Consider the following 10,172-nt stretch of genomic DNA (forward strand, 5'->3'; position numbering starts at 1 on the left):
CTCCCTCCCTCCTCTCTCTCCCTCCCTCCTCTCTCTCTCTCCCTCCTCTCTCTCCTTTTTCTCCTCTCTCTCTCCCTTTCTCCATGCTGGTGTGTACTTGCTCTCTCTCTAAGTAAATACACATTTATTAAAAAGATATATTTTTTCATATTTAAATTTCTTCAAAATACTTGATTTTTAAGGCAAAAATAGCAATATTGAATTTTGAACTTATAAAATTGATAGAAGCAAAATGTATGACAAAAATAGTACAAAGAATGTGAAGGAGGATATGGAAGCATTCATCATAAAGTTCTTACATTACATGTGAAGTGGTGTAATGACTTGAAGGTAGACTGTATAACTTCTGGATGCCTAGTGAAAATTCTAGAACAATCTGTAAAAACATACCCAAAATCCAAAAACCAAAGAGTTATAGTTAATAATTCAGAGGTAGAGATAAAACAATTTTAAAAGGTCCTGAATTAATCCAAAAAGGCAGTAAGAGGGAAAAGGGAACAAAAATCAGAAGAAATAGAAAGCAAATAGTGAGATGGTAGGTTTAAACTATCTTCATGTTCCAGTTAGCATAAAGAAATTGTCAGATTGGATATAAAACTAAGACTCAAGGGACACCTGGGTGGCTCAGTCAGTTAAGTGTCTGACTTCAGCTCAGGTCATGATCTCACAGCTTGTGGGTTTGAGCCCTGCATCGGGCTCTGTGCTGACAGCTCAGAGCCTGGAGCCTGCTTCAGATTCTGTGTCTCCCTCCCTCTCTGCCCCTCCCCTGCTCATCTCTGTCTTTTTCTTTCTCTTTCAAAAATAAGTAAACATTAAAGAATTTTTTTTTTAAACTAAGACTCAGTTTTATGCTGTGTAAAAGAAACACACTTTAAATATAAAGACAGATGTAAGTGAAAGAATGGTGGACAATATATAGTGCAAACTTTAATCACAAGAAAGGTTAGAGTGGTTGAATTAATATTTGGCAAAGTAGAGGTTGGAAAAGAATATTACCAGAGATAAGGAATGTTGTTCCAAAATAAAGAGATCAATCCATTAAGAACACATAACAACCATACATATTCGTGTGTCTAATTAAAAGCTTCAGAGACATGAAGCAAAACCTAACAAAATTTCAAGGAAAAATAGTTACTTCTTCAGTGGTAGTTGAAGATTTTAACACTTTGTTCTTAGTAATTGATAGAAAAGGTAGGCCAAAAAATCAGTAAATATATAGAAAACTTTAACAACACCACCAAAAAATTAAGGTAACAACAAGAATAGACATTCTTTTCAAGTATGTACGAGCATCAACCAAGATATATTGGGCTATAAAACAAGTGTCAATAATGTGAAAGGACTGAGATCTATATACAGAAAGTGTAATCTGACTGCAACAGAATTAAACTGGAAATCATTAACAGAAATATATCTAGAATATATCTAAATATTTGGAAGTTAAATAACACTACTAAAACACTAGTGAACTCTGTGGTTCAAAGAAAAAAATCACAAGGAAGTTAGAAAGTATTTTAAATTAAGTGATAATGAAAACCCAATATAACATTTATGGGATGCGGCTAAAACAATGCTTAGAGGGAAATTTATACCAATAATTGTTTAGGTTAAAAAAGAAGAAGGTTCAAAGTAATTTAAGTTTTCCTTTTTAAGAAGTAGAAAAAGAAGGGCAAATTAAACCCCCAAATAAGTAGAAGTAAGGAAATAATAAAGATAAGAACAGAAAGGGTTGAAATAGGTAACAGGAAAACAATAGGAAATATCAACTATCAACTGAACTAAAACCTGGTTCTATGAAAAGATCAATAAAATTGATAAACCTGTAATTACACTGATTGGAAGAAGATGCAAATTGCCAATATCAGCAATGAAAGGAAACATACAGCAACAGCTCTGACATATGTTAATGATCCTGAGGGAATTTTATGAATAAACTTCAATAAATTGGATAACTTAGATGAGATGGAAAATTACTTGAAAGACACAGTTGATCAAAACTTATCCTTGATGACATAGATAATCTAAATAGTGTCACACCTAGTAGTTAAATTGAAATTCCAATGAAAAATCTTGTTACAAAGGAAACTCCAGGCCCAGATGGCTTCACTGAAGAATTCATCAAACATTTAGGAAGAAACAACACTATTCTAACACACAGTCTTTCCAAAAACAGAGGAGTTGGGAATATTTCCAGCTTGTTTTATGAGGTCTACATTATCCTGATACTAAAATCAGGAAAATTCATAATTGAGGAATGAGAGAAGGAAACTGTAGACAGTAATAATCCTTCATGAACGTAGACACAAAAATTCCTTAACAAAATCTTAGTAAGTTGAACAGTTGGTAACAGTGGCAGTTCACCATGATTATGTAAGACTTATCCCAAGGAATGCACAAATGGTTTAACATTTGAAAATCAGTTATATTCCTTGGAACACTAGTAGTAAAAGAGAACTTCCTAAACCGGGTATAGAACATTTGTGGAAAACCTACAACTAATATTATATTTAGTGGTAAGAGGTTAAAGACGTTTATGTCTAAGATCAGAAACAAGAAAGGATATTTGTTTTCCCCACTTTTATTCATCATTGTATTGGCTATCCTAACCAGTGCAATAAGGCAAGAAAAAAAAACCCATCTCATATTGTTTGGAAAAGACTGGAAAACTTTCATGATCATATCTATAGAAAATCCCAAGACATCTACAAGAAAGATTACTGGAACAGTGAGTGAGTTTAGAAGGGCTGCATGATACAAGATCAGTGTACAAAAATCAGTTATATTTATATAAGTAACAGTTGGAAATTTAAAAATTTAAAGGTGCCATTTGGAATAGCATCAAAACCCATGAAATAACTAGTAAAATTTTTCACAAATTATAAATAAGACCTATACACTAAAAACTACAGAACATTTGAAGAAATGCTGAAAAAAGAAGATCTAAATAAATGGGGAAATCTACTTTGTTCATGTATCAGACTCAATATTGTTAAGGTTGTCAGTTTTCCCTATATTGATCAATAGACTCAATGTAATATCAAATCCCAGGATGCTTTAAAAAAAATAAAGAATGGCAAACTGATTTTAAAATATGCATGGAAATGGAAAATACCTAATAACATCTCAAGTAATCTTGAAACATAGGAATAACTACCTGATTTCAAGACTGACCATAAAGTTATAGTAAACAAGACAGTGTGAGATTGACATAAGGCAGACATATGGATATGTTGCAGACAATGAGACAACAATGATTCTAAAAATATATCCTCAAATTTGTGGTAAATTGATTTTTGATAAAGTTGCCAAAATTAATGGTGGAAAGGAAGATATTTTTTAAAAATTATAATGGCATAGCTATTTTCATATGGAAAAGTGAATATTGACCATTGCTTTAAATCATGCACAAAAATTAACTTTACTTGGGTCATGGAAGTTTTAAAAAGCTGAATAATAAAACTTTTGGAAGAAAATATATAGTATTTTTCATCTTGGATTACGCAAAGATTTCTTTTACAGAGGAGAAAGAGTGTGGACAATGAAAGAAAAAATGATTAATGTGTATTTCATAAAAATGGAAAACTTCTTTTTGAATGATACCATTAAAAAAATAAAAGATAAGCCATATATAGCTATATACAAAATATATAAAGACCATTCCAACTCAGTTATAGGAACACAAATGATTTTTAAAAATGGGCAAGATCCTTGAACAGACACTTGCAAAAGTAGATATGTGAATGGCTAATAAGAACATAAAGAGACACTCAGCATCATTAGAACCCACAATGAGATACCAGTACAGATCCACAATGACTAGAATTAAGAAGACTGACAGTATTAAGTCCTGCTGAGGACATAGAGCAAATAGAGCAACCATTATGGAAAAAAGATGTTACAGTGTCTTATAAAACTCAGCATACCCATATGTTATGACCAAGAAATTCCATGTATAAGTATTTCCCAAAGAGAAATTAAAACATATTTTCACAGAAACATTGTACACAGGTCTTCATAATGGTTTTATTCATCATAGCCTAAAACTGGTAACCACTCAAATGCCCATCAGCTGTTGAGTAGATAAATTGTGATGTATCCATACAACAGAATACTGTTAAGCAATAAAGAGTAGTGAACTACTGATCTGTTCAGCAATGTTGATGGACCACAAAAACATGCTGAGCAAAAAAATGTCAGACATACAAAAAAGTACCATTTATATGAAACATTGGATGAAACTACTTCATTTCTAATGAAAGAGTTATCAGTTGTCTGAGGTGTATGTTGTGTGAGATGGAAGGGTGGAGAGTGGAATGGAGCACAAAGGAGCTTGTTGGGGGTGGTGGTGAACATGTTCTATATCTTGATTTTGATTGTATATATTTGCTAAAAGTCCTTGAACTGTAAAACTAAGATGCATTTTATTGTATATAAGCTATATCTCCATAACGTTGATTGAAAACGTGGGGATGATAATATCTATCTCAAATTTGTTGAAAAGATTAGGTGAGAAAAAGTAGGTAAACCATTAATATGGTTTAAAACAAAAGTATGTAGCATCTGGGCACACTCATCAGAACTCAGAGATTTGAGGCTTATGAGAAACTAGGTAAAACCTAAAGAATAAAATCAGGGCAGAAAAAGAAGACCTTGAAGCTGTAATTTCCCTACAGGAATTTTGAAAAAACAAACAAAAACCCAAAACAACAACAACAAATAAGCCTATAACTAGCTTGTTGAAACTGGCTATTTCTGTAAAACCTGTTACCTGGTAGTGAAGGGCTCAGAATCTGAACAAAATGGGCCACTCTGGCCCACACTAGTTTTTGTATGGTTTCCAGTGACAAAGAAGTGCCCTCAAGGCTGTGAGAATAGAGCATATATATGTTAGCAAGTAGTATGTTAGGATGCTAAGCACATTTTTATGGCTACCCTTGAGATCTCCCTAGATGGTTGCATCCTAACATTTCCACATTGAGTTTATGATTCTTGGGGACAGTGGAAAAGGAAATGACTCTCACTCTGTGTTGCACTTGGAGCCAATTTGTGCTTGTAGAACTCTTTGATGAGCATCCCTGCTTCATCGCAGGTCCAGATGCACATCCCTAAGTCACTGACCAAGACAGGATGGAATTGTTATTAAGGACTCTTTTTACATGTACTTAAGGCTCAGCAGGCTTTTTTCCTAAAGCAACTATGTGAACAATGATTAGGCAGTTTTATTTTACATAGTTCTGCTCTCAAGATCTGCCTAAGGTTAATACATGATAAAACTCAAGGGCAATAATGGTTTCTCTTTGGGTACTTGGATTACAGTATATGAAACTTGAAAGTAGGCAGCCGTGTTTCTACCTTCAAACAGAGAAGTGCAAGAAGCTGGTGTGTAGTGAGAGAGAATGAAATAGATGAACAGAGGGCAGGTTTAGATATTTTTGAGAGCCATTGGAATAATTAGATGCCATTGTATTCATATTTAAAATTTTTCCTGTTTTTAAGTTTTTTTTTTAAGTTTCTGATGACTGCAACAAGAAAAGTTTAATATGTGTAAAGAAATATTTTCATTTCAACCAGAGATTTAAAAAATGATGTAGAATGAGGATATTGCAATATTCCTGGTATGTGTTGGGCTGTGTGCCAAAAGTGAAATGTGATTTTAAGTGAAAAATTCAGGTCATTCTTCTACTTCTTATGGTTTTTTTTTTTCTATCTAAAAACAAATTTAGAAAATTAGTGCTATTGAATTTTATCAAACAATTGAGGATGTAGTATATATTAGAATATAAATTAGGGTATGGGTTAGATTGCTGTCACAAAAACACATTTTAACAATGGATTGGGTGAAATGTAAATTTGTTTCTTTTTTACTCAACCATCTGAAAGCAGAGAACAGGTAGAGCTGATAGAATGTCTTCACTATTCCCTACGTATGGCTTCCATTTTTATGGAAGTGGCTGTTTCTGATCCTCATGTCACATCTGCATTCTAGTCAGTGGGAAGGACAAAAGAGGAATGCCTGTGCACACTACTTCATTTTGAAGACATGACCTAGAAACTGAACATAATACTTCTGTTCATGTCATATCCACCAGAACTTGATTGCAGGAGCACACCTGGTTGCAAAAGAGTTTAGAAAATTTAACCTTTATTTAGGTTGTGCTGTGCCCAGTTGTAATTGGGGTTCTATTTTTAAAAGAAGAAGACATGGAATATTGGGGGATATCTAGTCTTGTCTGTCACAGTTAGGAGGGCTAGAGTAACATGAGGATAGGAGAGGGGAGTTTAGATCTGGGATCTGTGTTGATTCTACAGACAGGAGGACTTGAGGACAACTGGGTTTTCAGATTTGGTCTGACAATGGTATGGACTCTGGATTAGTGTGGCAGAGATTGGAGTAAGGTTGGAAACCAGGTGGGAGGTTGGCTTAGTTGCTTATGGTTAGGCAGATGGCGTAGAAATGGTGAGGAAAAGCTAGCCCTGAGGACTAATTCATATAGATAATTATATGCCTGGGGAAAAGGTTAAAGTGCAGAGGAGAAGGGAGTTTCAGAGATGATGTAAGGTTCTAGTTTGTGAAAGTAGAAGGGACACGGTTACACTGACCCCAAGCAGGACAGTTGGGAGAGCAAACAGTTCTTGGGAAAGACAATAAATTTGATGGACATATTTTTTTGGTTTCTCTTGATTATAATTTAGGTGTGGGAGGGACAAAAAAGCAGGTTGGTACTTGGCTCATCCTTGAACCCCTAGGTTGATTTTGGACTCTTTCAGTGTGTCTTTGATTTTTGCTACATAAACATGCTTATAACCACTGTGGAAGCCTGAAATCTGGAGGAGTTTTGAGATATGAGGTGAAATGAGATTGATATAGTGTGCCCCATTCCTGGGCACATACCCTTCATCATTCTTCATTTTGTTATTTTTAGAGAATATGTAGAATGGATTAGCCTACTAACTACTGGCAGAAAGTATACATTGGATATGTCAATGCCCAGTTTTTGCTAAAATCTCATTAAGCTTTGAAACCAGAAGTTTGAATTGATAAAAGTTCCTCTTAGAAATTTATATTCCTTTTTTACTAGAAACTTCCTTGGACTTATCTTTCAGATCAAAGCAAAGTACTTGTCAATGTGATTTTCCAGCAATATCCAAATAACAGTTCTCAAAGTGAATTGGTTTGAAAAAGATAATTCTTTGAAATCCTTTGGGTTTCTAAATGTTGAAAGAAGTATGAAAAGTTGCCTTCAGTTAGACAGATCTTTTCAAAACATCTGGATGAATACAATTTGTGATTGGTCAATAAAGAAATAATGAGTAGTTTACCTAAATATAGTCTGAACTTACATCCTCCACCTTTAAATTGTTTTTTGATGTGATGCAAAAACTAAGAATTCAGTTTTCAGGGGTGTGACTGCCCAGACAGCTTCTGTGTATTTTGGTACAAAGGGGATAAGTGATAGTGTTTAGGGAGATTTCTTCTCTCTGCTATTCAGTTGGTGGAGCATTTCGTCTTCATGGAGGCTCACCACTTGAGGTTGGCTTGACATTTCTCTGTCTTGTTTCTAAACACCTTTTGTAAAGATAAGTAAACAAGTCTTTGCCACTCTAGAGAGGGAGGTGTATTGTTGTCTATTATGAAATGCTCTCTCTTGTAGAGGACATTATTTTCTCCCTCCTTTTTTATTCAACATCTCTTTGAATGGTAGCTAGAGAAGATTCTTTAAAAACTTTGGTAGTCAGTTGATTCTTCTTGAGTCAAGAGATTTTTTTTTTCTTCGTATGAAAATCCTTTCTAGGAAGATTATACCTTATAAGCAGCAACCGGTGGTTCTTCTGATTAAGGGGGAAAACTATTTACAATGCAGGCAGAGATAAAAAGGCTGCTATACAAAGACATAACTGTCTTTCTAAATTCAGTGGCTATTTCCTGTTTAATTTTTTTTTCCTGTTCAAAATAGTCATAGGTATCAGACAGCATTTGGACTAACGGCCTAAGAGCCTTAATAATTTATTATTAAATCATTTTGAATTACTCAGGGAAAATGTTAGCACCTGAAACCCATTGCCTTCTGTTTTGTCTTCTGAATCCTTAAACTTTTGTCCTTTGTGGACATTTCTCAAAATTAGAGCATTAATGAAAGTCTTTGAACTTTCTTCTCCTTGCCATGGTGGAGTTCTAAGCAGCTGATTTTAGATCAGTTGGTTTCCCATTTCCAAGAAAAGGAGAAGCAGTAAGAAGTGGACAAATTCCTTTTCAATAGTAGTAGTTTGGCTACAAGGATGTTTGAAGTGGTAGTTTAAAAAAATGTTGATGGTAACATGGGCACACTAAAATACCAGAGCATAAATATAGTTAGGTGTAGAATTTAGTTCTTAAACCAGTGTATTTTGGGGGGTCTTATTCTGTATCAAGAAAAGATTATAGCATATCATTCTTTGATGTTACACATTTCAGAAGAGTAGTGTCATATTTAGCTTAAAACATGAGCTTTCTTTAGAGTGAATGTATGCATGTGTATGTGCCTGTGAGCAGTCAGTAATGCCAAAAAAAAAAAAAAAATCTATGATGTAAGTTGATGTTGGTCATTCGATTTCTGAGCATGTTATAAGGTTCAGGGAGTGTTCTTACCTGTAACACCACATGAGGAAAAGTAGTCCACCAGTGGCCACCTGGAAGTTGCCAGCTCCTCTGTGACATTGGGTTGAGACTGGTAAGAACTAACAAAGTAAAGCGCAACTTATTGCATCCACTGTATACGGATGTGGGTACTTTTTTTTTTTTTTTTAATTTTTTTTTTCAACATTTTTTATTTATTTTTGGGACAGAGAGAGACAGAGCATGAACGGGGGAGGGGCAGAGAGAGAGGGAGACACAGAATCGGAAACAGGCTCCAGGCTCCGAGCCATCAGCCCAGAGCCTGACGCGGGGCTCGAACTCACGGACCGCGAGATCGTGACCTGGCTGAAGTCGGACGCTTAACCGACTGCGCCACCCAGGCGCCCCGGATGTGGGTACTTTTTATGCCTGGCCAATCCCAGCAGAAGTCTGTAGCAGATAATACCAGGGTTTGTACAGAGAGATTAACATATTGTTCAGGAGACCGAGAGAGCAGTGTGTATGCACAACTTAATTGGATTGAGTGCAAGATACATATTCTTATGTATATAAAGAAATCCACTTGGACATGTGTTTTTGAACACATGCAACTCTTCAGAAGCATGCTGCTGTGTCACTGTATTGATATATACACTTTCTAAAAGATTCATGTTTGCACACATGAAGAATCATCTGTGGAGTCAGTGATGTGGTAGAGCTGGTGCCTATTAGCTCATTGAAGTCCATTGTTAGATGTTTGAAATTTTGCAAGCTGGTTGTTAAATAGACATTAGTAAAAATTACACTGAATAAACTTTGCAATTAGATACCTTAGAAAACAAAAATAATAAGTACCCCAGACATATTCCTTTCTAATTCACTATGTTTTACTGTTATCTGTGCTCTTGAGGATACTTAGGACTATTGTGTATATACGGTGGAAACACTGCATAATACCGTGTCATGCATTTCTTCCTCACTCTCTTCGTTGCCGTCCATTTGGTAACTTGATAATGGATAAACAGAAGTCTGGGTTACTCTCCCTTCTTTCTTGTTATTTTTCTTCCTGAGGCTTTTGATATAAACATGTGAAAGGCCAAAATAACTTAAAGATCATTTTATATGTTTATGCAGAATAAACATACATTTTAAATATCTAATACAATGTATTGTGATTCACAGGATAATTTTTAAATTAGAAAAAAATGTGTACTTAATTCATAATGTACTAGAAGATGTGTCCTGGACTTTAACCAGAGAGAAAGGTTAGGTTGTTCACTTTCAGTGGCCTTGGTTTCTGTCTGCGATGGTATTGCCTTGTTTGGAGATAAAAATGAAGTTGAGATCGAAGGCTCTTGTGAATACAGGGCTTGGGTCACCTTGTATTTCCAGTTGCTGCCATGAGAGGCCTTGTCTAATAATATCTGATTGTTCATCTCTAGAATGGCTGTAATAATATTCACCATATGAAGTTGTAATGAGTATTCAATAAGATTACATATAGAAATCACATAGAGAAATTGCAATGACTGTTCAGGCCATCTACAAATGATAGTTAATAAGAAATCGGTATCATCAT

Source organism: Panthera uncia, assembly GCF_023721935.1.
Source record: "Panthera uncia isolate 11264 chromosome A3 unlocalized genomic scaffold, Puncia_PCG_1.0 HiC_scaffold_11, whole genome shotgun sequence".
Lineage (NCBI taxonomy): Eukaryota > Metazoa > Chordata > Mammalia > Carnivora > Felidae > Panthera > Panthera uncia.